The sequence below is a fragment of the Salvelinus alpinus genome, chromosome 1 (assembly GCF_045679555.1).
Source record: "Salvelinus alpinus chromosome 1, SLU_Salpinus.1, whole genome shotgun sequence".
In the NCBI taxonomy this organism is placed as follows: Eukaryota; Metazoa; Chordata; class Actinopteri; order Salmoniformes; family Salmonidae; genus Salvelinus; species Salvelinus alpinus.
In genome coordinates, this window is record NC_092086.1 from 68669935 (window position 1) to 68697299 (window position 27365).

The 27365-nt window shown below is 42.5% G+C and overlaps 1 protein-coding gene across 4 annotated transcripts in view; it reads right to left on the minus strand.

Moving 5' to 3' along the window:
* LOC139583993 (janus kinase and microtubule-interacting protein 2-like) overlaps positions 1-9440 on the minus strand; it is a 39410-nt gene extending 29970 nt beyond the window's left edge. For 2 of the 4 annotated variants that reach the window (XM_071415508.1, XM_071415499.1), the window contains exon 1: positions 8776-9440. The gene's annotated coding sequence lies outside the window, so the exon portion shown is untranslated. The remainder of the gene's footprint in view (positions 1-8775) is intronic. The other 2 variants (XM_071415528.1, XM_071415518.1) reach the window with 1 other exon arrangement.
* Between the last annotated feature and the right edge of the window lie 17925 nt (positions 9441-27365).

Here is a 27365-nt window from a genome sequence, read left to right on the forward strand (position 1 = left end):
TACGGTTGCCATTTCGTGCGCCAAGCTACATCCTCTCTGCCCCTCTCTAACAGGTCAACTAAATCTCTAGGCAAATGCTCCAGCATCAGCTGCCACACTTAGTATAAATGTTTTCATTTCCTTTCATCCTACTAAAACCTAGCAGTGTTCCGGACACATTTTGCACAACCGAGGCATTCAAACAAGGCTGTAATGAAAACTAATGGGACTGTAGAGGCTGTATTGGCATCAAAATCCGGGGTGTAAACCACGTTTCTATTCAAGCGTTGACATAGTAATGGACCAATAGTTTTCGAGCAAAGATGATAAAACGGAACCCTCTGGCTTCACGTTACATCGTGACGTGTCATGACGTAACGTACGGCACGCATTATGCAACCCATTGTGTGCCGTACAGCATCTTCCCACCAGGGGTAGCGTTTATCTTGCAGATTAAAAACATGCTTAAGCATATACACGTGTAAGAAACCTTCATTATTCATGATTTTTCGTTTAAATGAGCATTAGTATTAATATTATTATTGCCAAAATTAAACACATTTTTCATGAGTAGGGTGCTAATAGCACAGCTCTTGATTGTGCACAGGTAAAGATAACAAACCAATCTCCCTAAAAGACAGCATGTCACCAAACTGCAATAGTTATGAATTATATGGACTGTTTTTGGACCATTGGCTTCCCTGTAAACAGGTACTGACAGGAGGCATGAGCCACCTCCCTCAGGCTACTCCCAGCCATCACTTCCTCATAAGCAGCCTGTAGCTATTCGGGGGTGTAACGCTGCTGTTACGTGGGCTGTTGTTGGGTATTTCCCTTTCCAGACATTTCCTGTCATAATACAGTTAAAATCGTTTTTTTTTGTGTGTGTCCATGCAACATCATTCATAAAGATAGCGCCAAGGAAATGGACTAACAAATGTGAATATCATTTTCATGTGATCCAACATAACGTTATTGCACATTTCGTGGAAAGAGCAGGTGTTCATGTACACTCAGTGTATGTGATGGAGTGAGAGGACAGAGGTGAGTTGTTGTTACAACTGTTGTTAGTTGTTATATACATTTTTTACATGAATATTGTTGCTTTATACAGTAATTTACTAACGTTAAGTAGTTTATAAAAGTACTTATCTCGTGCTATTGGAAGTTATAATATGAACCCTAATCATCCCATGCTTTGTTCATAAACATTATATAAAGTAACATTATCTTCCTTCATCTCTCTCTTTGAACAGAATCACATCCATCACCCTCTCAAAATAAAGTTCCCTACTTTGTGTAACTCATATATTCAACGCTATTTATTTATTTATCAAGACACTATCAATGGTGAGTGTAAAGTTAATTACTCGTGAGCTCATCAATAGTTAATTCAATCAACAGTACATGTTTCGCGTCATCACTGCGAGCCATCATGACTCTCAAAAGCCGTGACAGCCGCAGTTCACTTCAGAAGATAACTTTAGCGCCGCTCTAAAACCCCCGATTCAAATTCGACACAACCCTTCAAGTAGGTATGTAATGAGACATTATATAGACTCTTTATAGTGTTTTATTGACATTTTAGAGGTGATACGTTGAACAAATTGGGTGAAAAAGGCTTTTTCCCCACACAACATATCTTCCCCTTTCACTATCACTCAGTAGCCTTCGCTTCCCCCTTCGCCAATGCCTTCTTCAATCATGCAGAGACAGGCAGCCTGGAGGTCTAGTTATTGATTTTGTTGGAAAGGGGAGAAATTGTGCTTTACAATGGAATCAATATTACAGTTGACCTGGAAGTATTACATTTGTATGTGTATGTATGTGCCAATTCCTGTTCTGTATTTTAAACACATTGGGGATGCTGTCTGTGTAGGAGTTTGTACAGGACTTCTCTGATCCTATAACAAGAGAATGTGGTGTTGCATGATGAGATCCATGCTGCCCATCTCAAGCTCCCTCTCCCAGATTCTTAATACATGACCTATATTGTATTTATCCCAAGTATGAATTGACTCATAAAAGTAAGAGATAAAACACTTTGAGTCTGTGAATTGGAGGAAGCATTGATCAACTGGACCCGTCAACGACCCATCTAGACATAACGTAATGTCACTCCGAAATAAAATGTAGAACTTGCAAGAAACCATAAAAGTGCATTTGCGGGATTGGATTTGGATTTGTGTAAAACACATCAGAACATTGTTTGAGTATACGTCCCCAGTAACTGATTCCTCTGCTGAGCCATAGGTCGAAGGTACTGTTGTTAAATCCTGGAGGGAATGCTCTATTGCTTCTATTGGTGTCCGTGATGAGGATATACCTTTCCTACAAGTGAGGGTTCATCAGCTCCAGCCATATTTGGACTGTACAGTAGATCACAGGGTTATTCAACATGTTTGATGGTATTTGTTTACTATTACTAGTAAGAACACTTAACAACGCCATAGGTGCACAGCCCCATGCTTCTGGAGACTGTGCCTGACCCCTGAGATAGTCTTGCATCCATTCAAAAATGGATGCAAGGTATAGCATGCCCAATTGTAGTTCCTCAATTTAAGTCCAACTCTTTTACCATGCCAAATTATTTGGAGAGGTCCGTCTCTACACTCTTCACCATTTTTCTAGTGAAATGTCCTCTTATTTCATTAATCAAATCTCAGGGCCAGTTAGAGTGCAAGTAGTTAGACCTATTATCTTACTGCTTGTATGCCTTGTAGCACACTCTGGCATTTACACATCTTCCCCCTGGATTTAAGCCTGAAGCAGAACTCCAAGACATAAGACAAGTAAGGCTGATGAACAATGAGAAAGGGGAGAAGGCAGTGAGGTTCCCGCAGCAGGAGTGGCCTGTTTCCCAGCTCTGATGCACGGTGAGGGTTGAACACAACGTCATTAAGCACACTGGCATCATGACCCACTTAACTCTCCACTGAGACATCAAATCTGTGTTGCTACCGGATTCTGCAGATGATGCTTTGTAGCCGCCCGCCACAGTCATGAATAAAGATTTCTGGTGTTCGAAAACCATTTGACCAATTTCCGCATTTTGATAGAAAATGTAGGCCGTGTATTACGCTGTGTTTAAGTACTCATGTCATGTTTGTATGGTATATTCCTAAGCACCACTGCTGTTTGATACCACCTTGTTTGTGATAGTAATTCATAAATGAAGAGTTTCCAAAACGCTATATATACATTTTCAGAAATGTTAGTAAATCCGCTTTTTTTTTGGAACTTACGTTTCTTTCCCCACGTCTAACCATGCATTGTTAAATCACAGACATATTTGTTTGAAATCTATCACTTGAAATCTATCATTTCAAAGACAAATAATCATGTTTTTTCCTAAACGAGATATATCCGCATCACTCTCATAGAAAAAAGGAGTACTGCAAGGTTTTACACAGTCAAACGTGACAAATAATTACATTTGTATTAAAGAACTGAACAAATTATACATTAGTGACATTGATATATATATATATATATATAAATATACAGTTGAAGTCGGAAATTTACATACACCTTAGCCAAATACATTTAAACTCAGTTTTTCACAATTCCTGACATTTAATCCTAGTAAAAATCCCCTGTTTTAGGACAGTTAAGGATCACCACTTTATTTTAAGAATGTGAAATGTCAGAATAATAGTAGAGAGAATGATTTATTTCATCACATTCCCAGTTTACATACACTCAATTAGTATTTGGTAGCTTTGCCTATAAATTGTTTAACTTGGGTCAAACGTTTCGGGTAGGCTTCCACAAGCTTCCCACAATAAGTTGGGTGAATTTTGGCCCATTCCTCCTGACAGAGCTGGTGTAACTGAGTCAGGTTTGTAGGCCTCCTTTCTCGCACACACTTTTTCAGTTCTGCCCACAAAATGTCTATAGGATTGAGGTCAGGGCTTTGTGATGGCCACGCCAATATCTTGACTTTGTTGTTAAGCCATTTTGCCACAACTTTGGAAGTATGCTTGGGGTCATTGTCCATTTGGAAAACCCATTTGCGACCAAGCTTTAACTTCCTGACTGATGTCTTGAGATGTTGCTTCAATATATCCACATAATATTCCTTTCACATGATGCCATCTATTTTGTGAAGTGCACCAGTCCCTCCTGCAACAAAGCACCCCCACAACATGATGCTGCCACCCCTGTGCTTCACGGTTGGGATGGTGTTCTTCGGCTTGCAAGCCTCCCCTTTTTTCCTCCAAACATAACGACGGTCATTATGGCCAAACAGTTCTATTTTTGTTTCATCATACCAGAGGACAGTTCTCCAAAAAGTACAATCTTTGTCCCCATGTGCAGTTGCAAACCGTAGTCTGGCTTTTTTATGGTGGTTTTGGAGCAGTGGCTTCTTCCTTGCTGAGCGCACTTCAGGCTATTTCAATATAGGACTCATTTTATTGTCGATATAGATACTTTTGTACCCGTTTCCTCCAGTATCTTCACAACGTCCTTTGCTGTTATTCTGGGATGGATTTGCAATTTTCGCACCAAAGTATGTTCATCTCTAGGAGACAGAACTCATCTCCTTCCTGAGCGGTATGACAGCTGCATGGTCCCATGGTGTTTATACTTATGTACTATTGTTTGTACAGATGAACGTGGTACCTTCAAGCGTTTGGAAATTGCTCCCATGGGTGAACCAGACTTGTGGAGGTCTGCTATATTTTTTCTTGGCTGATTTCTTTTGATTTTGCCATGATGACATGCAAAAGAGGCTCTGCGTTAGAAGGTAAGCCTTTAAATGCATCCACAGGTACACCTCCAATGGACTCAAATTATGTCAATTAGCCTATCAGAAGCTTTTAAAGCCATGACATCATTTTCTGGAATTTTCCAAGCTGTTTAAAGGCACAGTCAACTTAGTGTATGTAAACTTCTGACCCACTGGAATTGTGATACAGTGAATTATAAGTGAAATAATCTGTCTGTAAACAATTATTGGAAAAATTACTTGTGTCATGCACAAAATGGATGTCCAAACCGACTTGCCAAAACTATAGTTTGTTAACAAGACATTTGTGGAGTGGTTGAAAAACGACTTTTAATGACTCCAACCTAAGTGTGTGTAAACTTCCGACTTCAACTGTATATATAACCTTCCAGAAGGACAACCATCTCTGCAGCACTCCACCAACCAGGTCTTTATGGTAGAGTGGCCAGACGGAAGCCACTCCTCAGTAAAAGGCACATGAAAGCCTGCTGGGAGTTTGCCAAAAGGCACCTAAAGGACTCTCAGACCATGAGAAACAAGATTCTCTGGTCTGATGAAAGCACGATTGAACTCTTTGGCCTGAATGCCAAGCGTCACGTCTGGAGGAAACCTGGCACCATCCCTACGGTGAAGCATGGTGGTGGCAGCATCATACTGTGGGGATGTACTTCAGCGGTAGGGACTGGAAGACTAGTCAGGATCGAGGGAAAGATGAACGGAGCAAAGTACAGAGAGATTCTTGATGAAAACGTGCTCCAGAGCCCTCAGGACCTCAAACTGGGGGAAAAGGTTCACCTTCCAACAGGACAACGACCCTAAGCACACAGCCAAGACCACACAGGAGTGGCTTTGGGAAAAATCTCTGAATGTCCATGAGTGGCCATGCCAGAGCCCAGACTTGAACCCGATTGAGCATCTCTGGAGAGACTAGGGCTGTGGCGGTCACGAAATTTTATCAGCCGGTGATTGTCAAGATAATAACGGTCGGTCTCATCTCCTGGCTTCCACAAATAGCCTACAAGCCACTGATGCAGACCTTTGGAAGGCCGGCATCCCGGAGTTGCCTCTTCACTGTTGACGTTGAGACTGGTGTTTTGCAGGTATTATTTAATGAAGCTGCCAGTTGAGGACTTGTGAGGCGTCTGTTTCTCTAACTAGACAATCTAACGTACTTGTCCTCTTGCTCAGTTGTGCACCAGGGCCTCCCACTCCTCTTTCTATTCTGGTTAGAGCCAGTTTGCGCTGTTCTGTGAAGGAAGTAGTACACAGCATTGTACACGATCTTCAGTTTCTTGGCAATTTCTCGCATGGAATAGCCTTCATGTCTCAGAACAAGAATAGACTGACAAGTTTTGGGAGAAAGTACTTTGTTTCTGGCCACTTTTAGCCTGTAATCGAACCCACAAATGCTTATGCTCCAGATACTCAACTAGTCTCAAGAAGGCCAGTTTTATTGCTTCTTTAATCAGGACAACAGTTTTCAGCTGTGCTAACATAATTGCAAAAGGGTTTTCTAATGATCAATTAGCCTTTTAAAATGCTAAACTTGGATTAGCTAACACAACGTGCCATTGGAACACAGGAGTGATGGTTGCTGATAATGGGCCTCTGTACGCCTATGTAGATATTCCATAAAGAATCTGACGTTTCCAGTTACAATAGTCATTTACAACATTAACAATGTCTACATTGTATTTCTGATCAATTTGATGTTATTTTAATGGACAAAAAAATTTGCTTTTCTTTCAACAACAAGGATATTTCTAAGTGACCCCAAACTTTTGAACGGTAGTGTATATATATATATATATATATATTTATCATCAATACAGTAATTTGAGATCTGAGCTCTGGTCAAAAGTAGTGCACTATATAGGGAATAGGGGTGCCATTTGGGACAAGGCCTACCTCTAACCAAACACTACAGCATGAGGCTAGATTTATGATGGGTTGAATTTATGCAGTATGTTAAACATACAGGATAGGCACACTCCATTCAAGCTAAACAATGGGTATAGGGCATTTTGCAACAATCCCCATTTTAATACACACCTAAAATCTATTCAGAAAAAAATCTTAGAACAATAATATGTTACACACACACATACTGTACATATAGCCATGAGCAATCATCTCTGATGAAAAACTACAACTATGAAAAATTGCTGGATATAGCGTTTCGGAAACAAACTCTTCAAATGCTACTCTTACACCAAAGACTACCCTTTAGGTAGGAGCTGCAAATGTATGTCCGTCTGTTCGCAAGTCATTGGCACGTGTCCAATTTCATCTTCTGCTCCCAACAACTCAAACGACTTTATTTCCATTCTGACATAAACAATGACAAGTAATACAAAAGTATACATGCCACATAGTATACTATACATCATATTGATATAACATTCTATTCACATACAGTACATTTCATTGCATACAACATATAAAATTGCAGCTTGTTTTGCAAGGATCACTGCATTTGCCAATGCATATATTTTTCAGATTGCATGCTGCTGGAATATAATACATTTCCTAATGCCAAGCGTAAACAAGTTGGATTTCAGTTCGCTCCAAATTGCCCCTGTCGTGTTATGCCCATGTCATTTCCAGATAAATATGACATTTTGGGACACATTTCTAAAGAGAATCCAGGTTATGCAATCTTTGCAGATGGTGCAGTTGGGCCACTCTCGTGTGCCCCAAATGACACCCTATTCCCTATGGGCCCTGGTCAAAAGTAGTGCATTATATAAGGAATATGGTGCCATTTGGAATACAAGCCTCTGACTCCAATGCTGGCTGTGCCAGAGGACCTGGGGATTAATCACTCTGCATGGCAGTGAACATTATCCTTCCTGTCTGATTATTTGGGCTGGACAGCACTTGTCATTGGATTACCACTCTGCCCCCCTCTCCTTTTACATTATTATTGTTGGTATTCACTGTACTCAACATACTATTTCCATATGAACTATTAGATCCATATGAACTATTAAGATCTCTCTGACCAGGATTGATGAGAAAGCAGACCTTTGCTCTGAGGGTCGGCCGGTCTAGACTGGGCCTGTATTAACATCTAATCCCTAAACTATCCGCCAGCCACAACAATGACCACAACATCCCAATGGTTGTGATCCCAAAACAAACTGCTCTCCAGATATCGAGGCCTTAGGCCTATTACACAATGATTTGAAAAAGGATGTTGTGCCCAGTATTGGATAACCTAGCGGATGTATTGTGATATATCTAGGCCTCCGTGCATGCATACGAACACTCTAGTAGGCCTAACATGTCATATTGTTGTGTTGTATGTAAATAGTTGACACACGTATTACAAATGTCTTCAATCAGATTGGTTTCATTTTTTGAGAACACAATTCTAGATCTTGTTAGATCTGGTTTTTATGGCAACTATTGTTCTTATGGCTATGAATATAATGGGCCTTGCCCTGTGTTGTCATATAAATATCACACACAACAATAAGCATTCCAGATGGGACAGGTAGCCTAAATTATGGAGACAACAGCACTATAGCACTAGCGAAAAAGAGCAATGCAGGTCGGTTTACCCACGGCACTTCAACAACGGATGATGATTTATCCAACGTGTCATTAGCAGATGTCCGTTACAGTAACTAACAGAAAGACAGATGTTGCCAATTCATCGTGTGAATTCATAGTTTAAAATGGCCCTGGCCATAATATGCCACCAGCAATTTCCTCTCCATCTTTGAAAGGCTGCATGCTTCCTAATGCGCAGGCCAATACTGTAACTTCCGACAGTTAGCTACAGCTACACGCTCATTTACAAATGCCTATATAACAATTACCCTACGCATGAATTGCGAAACGCATAACATTACATATAAACTCAATCATGTATAGATGCACTGCAATGTCCTGACATAAGCTTGATAATAACGACAGTAATAACACACATATGGCGCTTGCGCTTCATGAGAATTCCTATCAACCTGCTGCAAAAGCATATATCTCTCTCCTATCTCTCTATTATTCATACCTTGTCAAACATTTTAAATAAATAAATAGAAACAGAGCATTCTTACCGTGTAATTAATCTCCACAATGTATTAAGGCCTAAGCTTTTTAAAACCGTATCCATGGCCCTCGTTTTTTTTTCTCCGCTACTGCTCAGCATCAGCAGCCGACATACAATGAGAGCGCTGATGCTACGAGACCCCGCCCTCCTTCCCTTGCAGAGAGAATGAGCTCTCGTCACCGTCTTCAGTACCGGGAACTGCGGTCTCTGCTACTCCACCTTGCATGCGCCGCCGTCCTGTCGGCTGCGGCTATACACGAAGAGAAGGCTATTGCGCTCTATTTCTTTCTTCTTTTCAGCTCTCTGTCCCCCGTTCAAGGAAACGGTGTCAACCGCTCACAGACAAAGGAATGATAAGCACACCGAGTATCGTTCGTTGAAGTGGAGGCAGCCGTCACTGTCGTTTTCAGGCGCAAGGAAAATTAACAATATTACATATCTAGGCTAGGATAGGCCTTAGCTGGGGAGATTCCCCGTCTTTTTCGTAGCAGTTTCGGAGAACTTATGCAGCCGGTTAGCATAATTAACGTAGCAGGTTAGGATAATTAGGTTAAGGTTATGAAAAGGTTTAGGGTTAACGAAAATGCTCTCCTAACCTAAACTGTTATACATAGTCACTTTGAAGTGGCGTGTTTTTAAGGAGTCCCTTGGCTGGGTTTCTCAACTTCACCATATGTACATCTCGGAGGAGTCAGGTTGTGACGACTGTGTGGGCGGAGTGTACCTCCGACAACATCAGTCGTTGTCAGTCAATACGGGGCAACAGTCAGAACAAAAGTTTTATTAAAAAGTATGGATTTCAGCAAATAAAAGCACATAGCTACAGAGGACAAACATAGGTACTGCACATGGAATGGTTTTAAAGTATCTGTCTAGGGTTTCCAGATTTCTATGAAATATGACCTATAATTAAAACAATATGAGTGGAATAGTTAGTCATGGATAATCATGAAAAGTGAATACTGATGAGTGAGAAAGTTACAGAGGCGCAAATATATCCCCAAAACATGCTAACCTCTTACCATTACCAATAACAGGGGAGGTTAGTATTTTGGGAGATATGATATTTATGCCTCTGTAACTTTCTCACTCATCATTATTCACGATTCATTCATGATTATCCATAATCATGGTAGCATCCACATTAATGTAGAAGTGTTCAGAAAAATATGATATTCTTATTTACAATAAAACATTACTTCAAAATAGCACAATATATTATTTTCCATTAATTTATATTGGGCATAACATAATCTGATTTACAACCAAAACTAACAGAAAATGCATTCAACAAGTTTGTAGAGTCGCACGCTTGACGAAGTCATTGCGTGCTAGGAATATGGGACCAAATGCTAAACATTTGATTACTTTAATACACATATAAGTGAATTTGGCCAAATCCTTAAGACACCTTCAAATGTGGGGGACTAGATACATAAAGTGCTTTCATTTCTAAACGGTAAAACAGATATCTATGAAAATAACCTCAAATAAAAGGTGACATTATGTACTGTAGCCTCATATGAAACATTGATCTCAAATTCAAAATGTTGGAGTATTGTCACGTTCTAACCCTAGTTCTTTTGTTATTTCTTTGTTTTAGTGTGGTCAGGGCGTGAGTTGGGTGGGTTATCTATGTTCGTTTTTCTATGTTGGTTTTTTCGTTTGGCTTGGTATGATTCTCAATTAGAGGCAGGTGTCGTTAGTTGTCTCTGATTGAGAATCATACTTAGGTAGCCTTTTTTCACCTGGGTTTCGTGGGTGGTTGTTTTCCTGTGTCTGTGTTTTCACCATACGGGACTGTTTCGTTTTCGTTTTGTATCATTCACATTGTTATTTTTGTATTCTTAGTGTCCAGTTATTAAATTGAATATGGACACTTACCATGCTGCGCTTTGGTCCTCACCTCATTCCAACGACAAGCGTTACAAGTATACAGTGCATTCGGGAAGTATTCAGACCACATTTTGTTACGTTACAACCATATTCTAAAATTGATTAAATAATTGTTTCCCCTCGTCAATCTACACACAATACCCCATAATGACAAAGTGAAAACAGGTTTGTAGAAATGTTTTCTCATTTAATAAATATAAAAAACAGAAATACCTTATTTACATAAGTATTCAGAACCCTTTGCTATGAGACTCGAAATTGAGCTCAGGTGCATCCTGTTTCCATTGATCATCCTTGAGTTGTTTCTACAACTTGATTGGAGTCCACCTGTGGGAAATTCAATTGATGGGACATAATTTGGAAAGGCACCTAGCGTCTGGCCACTACCATAAAGGCCTGATTGGTGGAGGGTTGCAGAGATGGTTGTCCTTCTGGAGGTTCTCCCATGTGCTGTCAGAGTGACCATTGGGTTCTTGGTCACCTCCCTGACCAAGGCCCTTCTCCCCCGATTGCTCAGTTTGGCTGGGTGGCCAGCTCTAGGAAGAGTCTTTGCTGCAGAAATGTTTTGGTACCCTTCCCCAGATCTGTGCCTCTTCACAATCCTGTCCCGGAGCTCTACGGACAATTCCTTTCGACTTCATGGCTTGGTTTTCCTCTGGCATGCACTGTCAACTGTGGGACCTTATATGCAGTGCTTATATGGGAACTGTCGCCGGAAGCTCTTGACTAGGAACTGTCGCCGGAAGCTCTGGACTGGGAACTGTCGCCGAAAGCTCTGGACTGTGGAGGTGCACTGGAGGCCTGATGCGTGGGACCGGTACAGGTGGCACCGGGCTGATGACACGCACCTCAGTGCGAGTGCGGGGAGGACGCACTGCTGTGAAAGCACACTGGAGACACAGTACGTATGGCCGGCGCAGGATATACTGGGCCGTGGAGGCGCACTGGAGATCTGGAGCGTAGAGCTGGCACAACACGTCCTGGCTGGATGCTCACTTTAGCCCGGCAAGTGCGGGGAGCTGGCACATGACGCACTGGGCTGTGAAGGCGCACTGGCGACACAGTGCGTATCTCCGCAAAACATGGTGCCTGACTGGTCCCACGCTCCTGTCTTGCTCCAGACACCAAAATATCAACTCTACCTCATCACTCCCCTCAACTATCTCACAAGAGTGTTTACAAACGCGTGGGGGGTAGATCAGCCTTGGGATGAGAGATGTGTAACTAACTTGAGCACAGGGATGTATGATCCGCAGGTACCAACTGTAGCAGAATACAGGAGGTCATTGGAGAAGTTCAGTCCTAGACTTATCAGTAAAACACGAAGACAATAGGAGAGCAGGAGACACATTCCGAGCAATATCTAATCTCACAGCAGTCGCTGTAGGGACAGTAACAGAAGGAGCAGTAGAAGAAGCGTAGAATGCTATATTGATAGCATGGAATTGGACTACTGTGCAAATTAGGGGTATTGTGAGACTAGTCATGGGCCATGTTAGAAGTAGCAATGGTTACTTTTGTAGCATTGTTGGTATATCAGTAATGACAACTCATGCTACATGGATTGGTTAGTGGTAACTGGGGGACCAATGGGAGGACAGAGGATGCTGTTATTCAAATATCACAAATGATGTTGTCAGGAAATGACTCATGTGTTGCAGTGTGCATATCCTCAGGTGGAACCAAGATATTTTAATTTTTTATTTAACTAGGCAATCAGTTAAGAACACATTCTTATTTTCAATGACAGCTCGGGGATTTGAACTTGCAACCTTTCGGTTACTAGTCCAACGCTCTAACCACTAGGCTACCGTGCCGCCCCATATAACCAAGAGACACCAGGCGGGGGTGTTGGAACAGCATCAAATGGAACACCATTTGAGAGACACACTACTTCGAACAGTACCTGCAGTGGTTAAGATCGTCATGTCTCTCCTTGGGGGGGTGCATAGTTTTCACGTGAAGTGAGGTCTAACTGCATAATGGGTGAGTGAAGACACCATGACACAGGAAGCGGAGCTAGAGAGAGACTAGATTCCACTGTAAGACATACAGATGGTTGGGTCTGGAAATTACTATAAACATCATAGTTGGTTTGGGGTTTAGCTGCTTTATGGGTTAATGCATCATATGATAGAGAATAGAGGGGTAATTGTACTGTGAACAATATGTTGAAGGCATTGATGTGAAAGCAGATAGAGTGCTGAGTTCCCTCAAGAGGATGGAACGTGGATTAGGGATACGCACTTGCATATCAGGTGTCGTGCCTATCAGGTGAAATGGAGAAGACGGGGAACAAAGTGAAAATGATATGACTTGGGAACACCTCTCGGAACCTGGGGCCTAAAGGGGAAGGCTGGGTGAAAGCATGAGGAAGCTTTTTAGAGCTTTCATTTTTGTGGAACCCAGCAGGAAATTATCTTGGAGGCATAGAGTCAGGTGAAGAGAGAGTGGGAATTGTCATGGTTTCAGACGTTGGTTTTCATGCATATATAAATATGCATAGATAATCACATTGTTAATTATGTTTTATGTTTTTTTGTTGCTTTCCTAGTCTTGTGCTATCACTCTCTTAGGAAAGTGGAGAAGGGGAAAGTGGAGAAGCCAAAGCCGCTCCATCTGACATATAACAAGACCGCAGATTCAGCTGGAATGGCATTTTGTTATGTGATGATAGATGGGAATAAAATTGTGTGATCACAGTATAGGAATGAATTTGTCTATGAATTTGTACACCTCGCGGTGACTGGTTGTTCATTGTTTGTTCATTTGTTTGTTTGTTTAATTCATGTTTTTATAATCATTTGTTAGTTTTTTTATTATTATTCATGTTTTATTATTATTGTTTATCCAGTTAAGTCATTTCCAAGTTTATGTAAAGTGAACATTAGGACGCTATTGTTCAAGAGGAAGGACTGTTGGGATGTGCTAAACTTTGAACATTGAGATATTAAATGAATGATAGGAAATGAAAGAGACTGGGTTATGTTAGAAGTTAATGGTTCTCAGAAGAAAGAAGAAAGCTTTGGAATGTGTTTGATGGAGGAGAGGAGAGCGATGTGTTGATACAGGGGAGAGGTCAGGAGGTGAGGACAGATTCTCTTAAGAGAGTAATACATGTTTGGAATCCTGTTACCCTCTTTATTAGCTTCCTGTAGAGCCATAAAATGTAAGGATTGGAGAGAAAGGGGAGTGTCTTAAGTAGGATGCATATAAACTGTGAAGTCTGAAATCTTTAGCTGTCTGTTTTCAGCTGTACAGAACCTTTGGGAAAGATTAAACTTGGTTAAAGCTTCTCTAGTGTCCGTGAGTTATTTACTCTGAAAAATAAGAACCTAACAACTCCAACCTGCCCTTTCCCACCTGGACAAAAGGAACACCTATGTGAGAATGTTATTCATTGACTACAGCTCAGCGTACAACACCACAGTGTCCTAAAAGCTCATCAATAAGCTAAGGTCACTGGGACTAAACACCTCCCTCTGCAACTGGATCCTGGACTTCATGACGGGCCGCCCCCAGGTGGTAAGGGTAGGTAACAACACATCCGCCACTCTAATCCTCAACATAGGGGCCCCTCAGGGGTGCGTGCTCAGACCCCTCCTGTACTCCCTTTTCACTCATGACTGCATGGCCATGCATGACTCCAACACCATCATTAAATTTGCCAATGACACAGCAATGGTAGTCCTGATCACCGACAACGAGGAGACAGCCTATAGGGAGGAGGTCAGAGACCTGGCCGTGTAGTGCCAGGACAACAACCTCTCCCTCAACATGATCAAGACAAACAAGAGGATTGTGGACTACAGGAAAAAGAGAACAGAGCACGCCCCCATTCTCATTGGTGTCCATATCACCAACAAACTAACATGGTCCAAGTACACCAAGACAGTCGTGAAGAGGGCACGACAAAACCCATTCCCCCTCAGGAGACTGAACAGATTTGGCATGGGTCCTGAGATCCTCAAAAGGTTCTACAGCTGCACCATTGAGAGCATCCTTACTGGTTGCATCACTGCCTGATATGGCAACTACTTGTCCTATGACCGCAAGACACTAAAGAGGGTAGTGGGAACGGCCCAGTACATCACTGGGGCCAAGCTTCCTGCCATCCAGGACCTCTATATCAGCCGGTGTCAGAGGAAGGCCCTAAAAATTGTCAAAGAGTCCAGCCATCCTAGTCATTGACTGTTCTCTCTGCTACCACATGGCAAGCGGTACTGGAGCGCCAAGTCTAGGTCCAAGAAGCTCCTAAACAGCTTCTACCCCCAAGCCATAAGACTCCTGAACATCTAGTCCCAGGCTACCCAGACTATTTGCAGTGTCCCCCCCTCACCCCCTCTTTACACCACTGCTACTCTCTGTTGTCATCTATGCATAGGAATTTTAATAACTCTACCTACATGTACATACTACCTCAAATAACCGGTGCCCCCGCACATTGACTTTGTATCGGTACCCCCCAGTATATAGTCTCGCTATTGTTATTTCACTGCTGCTCTTTAATTACTTGTTACTTTTATCTCTTATTCTTGTCTGTATTTTTTTAAACTGCGTTGTTGGTTAGGGGCTCGTAAGTAAGCATTTCACTCTAAGGTCTACACATGTTGTATTCGGCTCATGTGACTAATACAATTTGATTTGACTTGATCTCGATCTCCCTCCCTCTTTCCAGGGGGTAAAGTTAGCACCCGCCACCTTCCAAATGCAGATAGATTTTGGCATTGGCAGGTAAAATGTCTATTTCACCAGCAACATTGGTGGGTGGTCAGGGCTCCACAGCTCGGAACATTTCACTCGCATTTGTGAAAAGCAATCGTCAAGTATGATCCCATTTTTAGTAAAATAAATGCTGCAGTAGTTGTTTTCAAAGTATTTCTGCCGTTTTGTTATATAGTTGGTAAATTAATCGCACAAAGTCAATTATGATTGCATGTCTACTTACATTAAATATATAATTATTAATATACGCCTACTGTAAGATAGCTAGCAAACGAATTAGCAAAATTTCGTTAGCATGCCTAGCTGGAACTTCTGAAGATGGAAAATGTTCTACAATTTCCAAAAGCTAACCAAACAAAACGTCTTTACTTTTACAAGAGGTGTTTGTGTCGTCATGTGCATTAGTTGCATAATTTCATTTTTACTTACACTTGTATGTTGACTCCATATATTGACGTTGAGCATTGAGAGTTTCATGCCCCGAAGTGAACATAATTGTACACTCACAAACTCGACTAAAAACGAGAGCTGATGGGCTTTCGTTGCAAACTTCCCTTGCTTGGATAATCATTTGGACCGCCCTCTAAGATGGTGATGGGGATTCCCCGAAGGGCATAAGGCGAGTGTAAATGAAGGAGGGTATAGCTTTTATGAGCTTGAACCGCAGCCTCAATCTTGCAGGCAAAAACATGATTTGAGTTGCATTACCACGGTAACCACCCACCCTTAAAGGGGCAGTTGAACATTTTTGTCTCATCTGTGATATTTTGGTTAAAAGACTCATGTCTCCAAAAAAAATTATTAAACAATATAGGCTACTGCTACCTAACGGTGTTCCTACACATTTTGCGTAACCGAGGCATTCAAACAAGGCTGTAATGAAAATGAATGGGTCTGTAGCGACTGTGTTGGCATCAAAATCCGGGGTGTAAACTACATTTCTATTCGAGCGAGGATTGACATGGTAATGTACTGTAGCGTTCGTCGTCTGAAGATGAGGAATCATCGGACCAAAGCGCAGCGTGGTAAGTGTTCATGTTAATTTATTAAAAACAGAACACTAAACAAAAGAACAAAGAGAATGAAATGAAATGAAACGAAACGAAACAGTCCTGTCTGGTACAGACACAAAGACAGAAAACAACTACCCCCAAAACACAGGTGGGAAAAGGCTACCTAAGTATGGTTCTCAATCAGAGACAACGATAGACAGCTGCCTCTGATTGAGAACCACATCTGGCCAAACACACAGAAATAGAAAACATAGAACACAAAACATAGAATGCACACCCCAACTCACGCCCTGACCAAACCAAAATAGAGACATAAAAAAGGAACTAAGGTCAGGGCGTGACATGTACCAATAGTATTCGAGAAAATAAGAAAACTGACCCCTCTGATGCTATTCGTATCATGACGTAACGTACGGCACACATTATGCAACCCATTGTGTGCCGTACAGCATCTTCCCACCAGGGGTAGCGTTTATCTTGCAGATTTAAAACATGCTTAAGCATATACACGTGTAAGAAACCTTCATTATTCATGATTTTCGTTTAAATGAGCATTAGTATTAATATTATTATTGCCAATATTAAACACATTTTTCATGAGTAGGGTGCTAATAGCAATGTGGTCATCAATAACACAAACACTGAATCAATCAATAATGAATTACATAAGACTTTGAGGTGTATAATCTTAAAAGAATACCACTGTATCAACCTCTGATCTGTATTTACACAAGCAAACCCGTCACCTGCTGACAAAGAGCTTTCGTTTCTTTGCTCTCACGTTTGCAGTGTTAACATTAAAATACCTATTCACTAGAGCTGTGTGTTCAATAATTGTGAAATCTCATGTGTACAATAACCCATGTCAATAACGCATGTCCTAGATTCTCACGTGTGCTATCTATTAAAGTCGTTTGCAAATTGCACGCTCTAACCTAAATTGAGATGTGACATTCCTGCGTACCTCTCTTTCTGCACTTGATTCTGCACAGGTGAAGATAACGAACCAATCTCCCTAAAAGACAGCATGTCACCAAACTGCAATAGTTATGAATTATATGGAATGTTTTTGGTTTATTGGCATCCCTGTAAACAGGTACTGACAGGAGGCATGAGCCACCTCCCTCAGGCTACTCCCAGCCATCACCTCCTCATAAGCAGCCTGTAGCTATTCGGGGGTGTAACGCTGCTGTTTCTTGGGCTGTTGTTGGGTATTTCCCTTTCCAGTCTTTTCCTGTCATAATACAGTTAAATTAGTTATTGCACACTCTTCGCATTCTCTCAGTCAGCATCATGAGGAATGCTTTTCCAACAGTCTTGAAAGAGTTGCCACATATGCTGAGCACTTGTTGGCTGCTTTTCCTTCACTCTGCGGTCCAACTCATCCCAAACCATTTCAATTGGGTTGAGGTCGGGTGATTGTGGAGGCCAGGTCATCTGATGTAGCACTCCATCATTCTCCTTGGTCAAATAGCCCTTATTAAACAGCCTGGAAGTGTTTTGGATCAGTCCCATTAAGCGCAAACCAGATGGGATGGTGTATCGCTGCAGAATGCGGTGGTAGCCATGCTGGTTAAATGTGCTTTGAATTCTAAATAAATCAGAGACAGTGTCACCAGCAAAGCACCTCCACACCATTACACCTCCTCCTCCATGTTTCACAATGGGAACCAAACGTGGAGATCATCCATTCACCTACTCTGTGTCTCACAAAGACACGAAGGTTGGAACCAAAAATGTAAAATGTGGACTCATCAGACCAAAGGACAGATTTCCACCAGTCTAATGTCCATTGCTCATGTTTCTTGGCCCAAGCAAGTCTCTTCTTCTTATTGGTGTACTTTATTAGTGGTTTCTTTGCAGCAATTCTACCTTGAAGGCCTGATTCACGCAGTCTCCTCTGAGCAGTTGATGTTGAAATGTGTCTGTTACTTGAACTCTGTGAAGCATTTATTTGGGCTGCAATCTGAGGTGCAGTTAACTCTAATAAACCTGTCTTCTGCAGCGGAGTTAACTCTGGGTCTTCCTTTCCTGTTGCGTTCCTCATGAGAGCCAGTTTCATCATAGCGCATAAATAAAAATAACAAATAAAAATACATGTTATATTTGAGATTCTTCAAAGCAGCCGCCCTTTGCCTTGATGACAGCTTTGCACACTCTTGGCATTCTCTTAACTAGCTTCATGAGGTATTCACCTGGAATGAATTTCAGTTAACAGGTGTGCCTTGTTAAAAGTTAATTTGTGGAATTTCTTTCCTTCTTAATGCGTTTGAGCAAATCAGTTGTGTTGTGACAAGGTTGGGGGTATACAGAAGATAGCCCTTTTCTGGTAAAATACACGACAGGCCACGTGGAGTTTGCCAAAAGGCACCTAAATGACTCTCAGACCATGAGAAACAAGATGCTCTGGTCTGATGAAACCAAGATTGAACTCTTTGGCCTGAATGCCAAGTATCATGTCTGGAGGAAACCTGGCACCATCCCTACGGTGAAGCATGGTGGTGGCAGCATCATGCTGTCGGGATTTGTTTAAGCAGCAGGGACTGGGAGATGAATCAGGATCAAGAGAAAGATGAATGGAGCAAAGTACAGAGAGATCCTTGATGAAAACCTGCTGTCACGTCTGCTCCTGCTCCCCCCCTCCGGCATACGACGTCGCCAGAGTACTAACCACCGGTCCTGGGATTCATCATTATGCACACCTGGCACGTCATTATTACGTGCACCTATTAATCATTATGATTCACACCTGGACTCCATTACCTTCATCATTTCCTCCCTTTATTTGTCACTCTGTCACGCCCTGGCCTTAGTTATCTTTGTTTTCTTTATTATTTTAGTTAGGTCAGGGTGTGACATGGGGGATGTTTGTGTGTTTTTGTCTAGTCGAGGGTGTTTGTAGTGTCTAGGGGGTTTTGGTAGAGTTTATGGGGTTGTGTTCAGTGTAGGTGTCTAGGTATGTCTATGGTTGCCTGAGTGGTTTTCAATCAGAGACAGCTGTCTATCGTTGTCTCTGATTGGGAGCCATATTTAAGGCAACCATAGACATTAGACAGGTTGTGGGTAATTGTCTATGTCTATGTTGCATGTGTGCACGTAGGTTTGTAGCTTCATGGTTGTATTTTATTTTATTTTTTTTGAATATTTGTAAATTTGTAAAAGTGTTTGTTTCGTCTTCGTTATATTAAAAGAAGATGTATTCGTATCACGCTGCGCCTTGGTCCTCTCTTCCACAGAAAGACGACCGTGACACACTCTCCCAGGTTCTCACAACAGTTGGTGTTGTTCTTGTGTATCGGCGTTTTGCCTTATGTTAGTGTCGTGTTCTTGGTTTTATTAAAACGTTTCACCTGCACCTGCTTCCGACTCACTGCCACATCATTACACCTGCTCCACAGCGCTCAGGATCTCAGACCTAAGCACACAGCCAAGACAATGCAGGAGTGGCTTTGGGACAAGTCTCTGAATGTCCTTGAGTAACCCAGCCAGTGCCCGGACTTGAACCCGATTGAACTTCTCTGGAGAGACCTGAAAATAGCTGTGCAGCAATGCTCCCAATCCAACCTGACAGAGCTTGAGAGGATCTGCAGAGAAGAATGGCAGAAACTCCCCAAATACAGATGTGCCAAGCTTGTAGCGTCATACCCAAGAAGACTCGAGGCTGTAATCACTGCCAAAGGTGCTTCAACAATGTACTGAGTAATATTTCATTTTATTTTATACATTCGGAAAAAAAATTGAAAAACATGTTTTTGCTTTGTCATTATGGGGTATTGCGTGTAGATTGAGGGGAAAATCAATGTAATACATGTTAGAATAAGGCTGTAATGTAACAAAATGTGGAAAAAGTCAACTGGTCTAAATACTTTCCGAATGCACTGTATATACTCACAGACAGACGGCAAGACCATTGTGCCCAATGGAGGTCAAAATAATTTTGATGTGATTGACTTCAAACATGCCTGGTCATGAAGGACCCCCGGTCACAGGTATGTAACATTTTGGACGATTCAACTTTTTTAACACTTCACAACCACCCCTATGACCTATAATTAAGTCACTTCCTTTTCATCGCAGGAAGCTGAAATTCTATGCCCTAAGTTCCAAGTATTTTTGTTAAGAATGTACTGTTGTACAGAGGATGGAACACAGTGTTTTTGTGTAACTGCAGGGAGAAGGAACCATGTTGAGGATGAATTCCTGTTGCCACAGGAAGCTGAACCTCAACACAGGGCATCCCTATAAGGTCAGGATGGTTTGTGTGCAAGAATGGTTAGCGAGCTCAATTGCAGTCCACGGTTATGTAAGGGCTGTAGGTATCGCTTTTCTATGTGTAACAAATCAAATCGAATCAAAGTTTATTTGTCACGTGCGCCGAATACAACAGGTGTAGTAGACGTTACAGTGAAATGCTTACTTACAGGCTCCAACCAATAGTGCGGGGAAAAAAAGGTGTGTGTGTGTGTGTGTGTAGGTAAGTAAGTAAAGAAATAAAACAACAGTAAAAAGACATTTGAAAATATCAGTAGCAAGGCTATATACAGACACCGGTTAGTCAGGCTTATTGAGGTAGTATGTACATGTAGGTATGGTTAAAGTGACTATGCATATATGATGAACAGAGAGTAGCAGTAGTGTAAAAAGAGGGGTTGGCAGGTGGTGGGACACAATGTAGATAGCCCGGTTAGCCAATGTGCGGGAGCACTGGTTGGTCGTGCCAATTGAGGTAGTATGTACATTAATGTATAGTTAAAGTGACTATACATATATGATAAACAGAGAGTAGCAGCAGCGTAAAAGAGGGGTTGGGGGGAGGGCACACAATGCAAATAGTCCGGGTAACCATTTGGTTACCTGTTCAGGAGTCTTATGGCTTGGGGATAAAAACAGTTGAGAAGCCTTTTTTCCTAGACTTGGCACTCCGGTACTGCTTGCCATGCGGTAGTAGAGAGAACAGTCTATGACTGGGGTGGCTGGGGTCTTAGACTATTTTTAGGGCCTTCCTCTGACACTGCCTGGTGTAGAGGTCCTGGATGGCAGGCAGCTTTGCCCCAGTGATGTACTGGGCCGTACGCACTACCCTCTGAAGTGCCGCGCAATTGCCGTACCAGGCAGATATGCAACCGGTCAGGATGCTCTCAATGTTGCAGCTGTAGAACCTTTTGAGGATCTCAGGACCCATGCCAAATCTTTTTAGTTTCCTGAGGGGGAATAAGCTTTGTCGTGCCCTCTTCACGACTGTCTTGGTGTGTTTGGACCATTCTGGTTTGTTGTTGATGTGGACACCAAGGAACTTGAAGCTCTCAACCTGCTCCACTACAGCCCTGTCGATGAGAATGCGGGCGTGCTCGGTGCTCCTTTTCCTGTAGTCCACAATCATCTCCTTAGTCTTGGTTACGTTGAGGGATAGGTTGTTATTCTGGCACCACCCGGCCAGGTCTCTGACCTCCTCCCTATAGGCTGTCTCGCCGTTGTCGGTGATCAGGCCTACCACTGTTGTGTCGTCTGCAAACTTAATGATGGTGTTAGAGTCGTGCCTGGCCATGCAGTTGTGGGTGAACAGGGAGTACAGGAAGGATCTGAGCACGCACCCCTGGGGAGCTCCAGTGTTGAGGATCAGCGTGGCAGATGTGTTGCTACCTACCCTCACCACCTGGGGGGCGGCCCGTCAGGAAGTCCAGGATCCAGTTGCAGAGGGAGGTGTTTAGTCCCAGGTTCCTTAGCTTAGTGATGAGCTTTGAGGGTACTATGGTGTTGAACGCTGAGCTGTAGTCAATGAATAGCATTCTCACGTAAGTGTTCCTTTTGTCCAGGTGGGAAAGGGCAGTGTGGAGTGCAATAGTGATTGCATCATCTGTGGATCTGTTTGGGCGGTATGCAAATTGGAGTGGGTCTATGGTTTCTGGGATAATGGTGTTGATGTGAGCCATTACCAGCTTTTCAAAGCACTTCATGGCTACGGACGTGAGTGCTACCGGTCTGTAGTCATTTAGCAGGTTGCCTATTGTGGTCTGCTTGAAACATGTTGGTATTACAGACTCAATCAGGGACATGTTGAAAATGTCAGTGAAGACACCTGCCAGTTGGTCAGCACATGCCCGGAGCACATGTCCTGGTAATCCGTCTGGCCCCGCAGCCTTGTGTATGTTGACCTGTTTAAAGGTCTAACTCACGTCGGCTACAGAGAGCGTGATCACACAGTCGTCCGGAACAGCTGATGCTCTCATGCATTCCTCAGTGTTGCTTGCCTCGAAGTGAGCATAGAAGTGATTTATCTCGTCTGGTAGACTCGTGTCACTAGGCAGCTCGCGGCTGTGCTTCCCTTTGTAGTCTGTAATAGTTTGCAAGCCCTGCCACATCCGACCAGCGTCAGAGCCGGTGTAGTATGATTCAATCTTAGCCCTGTTGTCACGGCTGTTGAAAGGAGAGGTGCAGCGTTGTGAGCATACATACTTTTAATAGTCAATGTCGCTAACAAAACAATAAACAATACCAAAAAAAACGTGAAGCTTAAGGCTATGTGCCATCAAACAAAGTTAACTTCCCACAAAGACAGGTGGAAAAAAGGGCTACTTAAGTATGGTTCTCAATCAGAGACAATGATAGACAGCTGCCTCTGATTGAGAACCACACCCGGCCAAACACAAAGAAATAGAAAACATAGAAATAAAGAAACTAGAATGCCCACCCTAGTCACACCCTGGCCTAACCAAAATAGAGAATAAAAGCCTCTCTATGGCCAGGGCGTGACAGTACCCCCCCCAAAGGTGCGGACTCCGGTCGCAAAACCTGACTCTAAAGGGGAGGGTCCGGGTGGGCTTCCTTTATGGCGGCGGCTTTGGTGCGGGACGTAGACCCCCCTCCGCCTCTGGCTCCCCCCACTTTGGTGGCACCTCTGGTGCAGGGACCCTTGCCGCCGACCCCGGACTGTGGACCCTCGCAGCGGGCCCCGGACTGGGCACCCTCGCTGGGGGCTCCGGACTGGAGACCGTCGCTGGAGGCTCCGGACTGGAGGCAGACGCTGGAGACTACGGACTGGAGAACGTCGCTGGAGGCTCCGGACTGGAGGCTGTCGCTGGAGGCTCCGGACTGGAGGCCGTCGCTGGAGGCTCCGGACTGGGGACCGTCGCTGGAGACTCCGAACTGGCCCGTGGGGCAGGCACCGGACTCACCAGACTGGGGAGACCTACTGGAGGCCTGGTCCAGTAGGGAGTGTCTGAACATGGCCCAACAATTATTTTGTATTTATACTGTATATGAGGTAACGAAATGTTCAAAGGTAGTCATGAGTCTAGCTGAAGTTTGGAAGGGGAACACTTTGTTCTGTTCATTTAAAGCTTTTCAAGACCTAAGTTGACCACCTGCAGTCCATGCATTTCATTTTTATTTGACCTTTATTTAAAATAGGGAGTCACAATTAAGACCAGGGTCTCTTTCATAAGGGAGCCCTGCATATCGAGAGGCGCAGTGGTCTAAGGCACTGCATCTCAGTACAAGAGGCATCACTACAGTCCCTGGTTCGAATCCATGCTGTATCACATCCGGCCGTGATTGGGAGTCCCATAGGGTGGGGCACAATTGGCCCAGCGTCGTCCGGGTTTGGCTGGGGTAGGCCGTCATTGTAAATAAAAATGTGTCCTTAACTGAATTGACTAGTTAAATAAAGGTTAAATAAATATATATATACAGTATTAATAAGGCAATTAATAAGATAAAATCAAATCTAAATCAGTTGGTAGAGCATGGCGCTTGCAACTCCAGAGTTGTGTGTTCGACTCCCACGAGGGAACAGTACGAAAAAGTAAAGAAATGTATCCAATCACTACTGTAAGTCGCTCTGGATAAGAGCGTCTGCTAAATGGCTAAAGTGTAAATGAAAATACAATGTATAGCAAACTAAAATACAGCACACCACAAATATTTAAGAAAAACAGTTACATTACTCAGTAAGCAGGTCCCCAATCAATATTTAAATTGCCAGAGCCACACCAGAACATCCAATTGTAATGTATTTTGTAGGTAGTTCCAGCTATGAGGTGCATTAAAACTACAGTGCCTTGCAAAAGTATTCACCCCCCTTGGCGTTTTTCGTTGCATTACAACCTGTAATTTAAATGCGTTTTTATTTTGATTTCACGTAATGGACATACACAAAATAGTCCAAGTTGCTGAAGTGAAAAAAAATAAAATAAATTGCTTCAAAAAATTCAAAAAAAACGAAAAGTGGTGCCTGCATATGTATTCACCCCCTTTGTTATGAAGCCCCTAAATAAGATCTGGTGCAACCCAATTACCTTCAGAAGTCACATAATTAGTTAAATAAAGTCCACCTGTGTGCAATCTAAGTGTCACACGATCTGTCACATGATCTCAGTATATATACACCTGTTCTGAAAGGCCCGAGAGTCTGAAACAAAACTAAGCAAGGTGCACCACCAAGCAAGCGGCACTATGAAGACCAAGGAGCTCTCCAAACAGGTCAGGGACAAAGTTGTGGAGAAGTACAGATCAGGGTTGGGTTACAAAAAAATATCTGAAACTTTGAACATCCCACGGAGCACCATAAAATCCATTATTAAAAAATGGAAAGAATATGGCACCACAACAAACCTGCCAAGAGAGGGCCACCCACCAAAACTCACGGACCAGGCAAAGAGGGTATTAATCAGAGAGGCAACAAAGAGACCAAAGATAACCCTGAAGGAGCTGCAAAGCTCCACATTGGAGATTGGAGTATCTGTCCATAGGACCACTTTAAGCCGTACACTCCACAGAGCTGGGCTTTACGAAAGTGTAATAAAATAACAGGGTACAACAGCTTAAACTTGAATAAACAAATGTAATAATCACAAAGGAATGGTCCACCAAATTCTCTTTGGTTAACTGCCAGTTATGGCCCCTCTTTGTTGTTAATTAATGTTGTACACTGGTAACTCAAACTCGTTGACCCCTCCCCATGCCTCTTATGACCTCTTCCCAAGCCTCGTTTTATTTTATTTATTCCTTTTTTTAACTAGGCAAGTCAGTTAAGAACAAATTCTAATTTACAATGTCGGCCTACCAAAAGGCAAAATGCCTCCTGTGGGGATGGGGGCTGGGAATGAAAAGAAAAATAAATGAAATAAAAATATAGGACAAAACACACATCACGACAAGAGAGGCAACACAACACTACACAAAGAGAGACCTAAGACAACATAGCATGGCAGCAACACATGACAACAGCATGGTAGCAACACAACATGACAACAACATGTAAACAACACAACATGGTAGCAGCACAACATGGTAGCAACACAAACGTTATTGGGCACAGACAACAGCACAAAGGGCAAGACGGCAGAGACAACAATAGATCACGCAAAGCAGCCACAACTGTCAGTACGAAAGAGTAGCCAGAAAAAAATAAGCAAACATGTTTGGTGTTTGCCAAAAGGCATGTGGGAGACTCCCCAGACATATGGAAGAAGGTACTCTGGTCAGATGAGACTAAAATGTTGCTTTTTGGCCATCAAGGAAAACGATATGTCTGGCACAAATCCAACACCTCTCATCACCCTGAGAACACCATCCCCACAGTTAAGCATGGTGGTGACAGCATCATGCTGTGGGGATGTTTTTCATCAGCAGGGACTGGGAAACTGGTCAGAATTGAAGGAATGATAGATGGCGCTAAATACTGGGAAATTCTTGAGGGAAACCTGTTTCAGTCTTCCAGAGATTTGAGACTGGGACAGAGGTTCACCTTCCAGCAGGACAATGTCCCTAAGCATACTGTTAAAGCAACACTCAAGTGGTTTAAGGGGAAACATTTAAATGTCTTGGAATGGCCTAGTTGCCCAGAAAAAAGCCCAGACCTCAATCGAATTGAGAATCTGTGGTATGCCTTAAAGATTGCTGTACACCAGCGGAACCCATCCAACTTGAAGGAGCTGGAGCAATTAGATGTGCCAATCTTATAGAGACATACCCCAAGAGACTTGCAGCTGTAATTGCTGCAAAATGTGTCTCTACAAAGTATTGTCTTTGGGGGGGGGCATGTTGCCACAACAAGTGGCATGTTGTGTAAATCAAATGATACAAACCCCCCCAAAATAATTTTAATTCCAGGTGGTAAGGCAACAAAATAGGAAATAGGAAATGCCAAGTGGGTGAATACTTTCGCCAGCCACTGTAAAAGCGGATTTAGCTAATTCGGTGGAGATCCGACGACCCTCAAGAGTTAACCAATTCTGTGAACGTATTTGGTATCTCATGTTTGTATAGTTGGAAGCCTGTGTAGTACACTGTTGTAAACAAACAGGAGCAATGAAGGGATCTACGGGAGTTTAATGAGGACCAGCCAACCTTTTCATCATATAGGAACGCACTTGTGAGTATTAAAACTGTAACCTGTGATAAAACGAATGGCGCTATGGTAGACGGCATCCAAAGGTTTTGGAGTAGTGGCTGCTGCAATCTGGTTAATGGTGTCACCATAGTCAAGAACTGTCAGGAAGGCTGACTATACAATTTTCTTTCTGGTATTTAGGGAGAAGATCTATAAAAATAAAAAAACAACACTTTAAACCTTTGATTTTTTTTAACTAGCTCATCCGTATGTTTTTTAAACATTAAATCTTTGTCAATCCAAATGCCCAGATATTTATATCGATGGTATCGATGGGAGAACCATCCAATAAATAAATATGTAGTCCATCTGATTTTGTTGTTGTTGCGAGAATTAGAGAACAACATGCATTTAGTCGTCTTGTTCGAATTAAGTAGAAGTTTTAAACCAACCAGTGCTTTTTGTAAGGCAACAAGGTCATATTGCAGCTCTAACATAGCATGGTCAACCGTTGGGGCACATCGTCTGGATACAGATTAATATTACAAGTTTTAACAGATAGAAGTCTTAATGTAGTCTTTCAGAGTGTTCCAGAAGAGACTGTAAAGGACAATTTAATGTATATGAAATTTA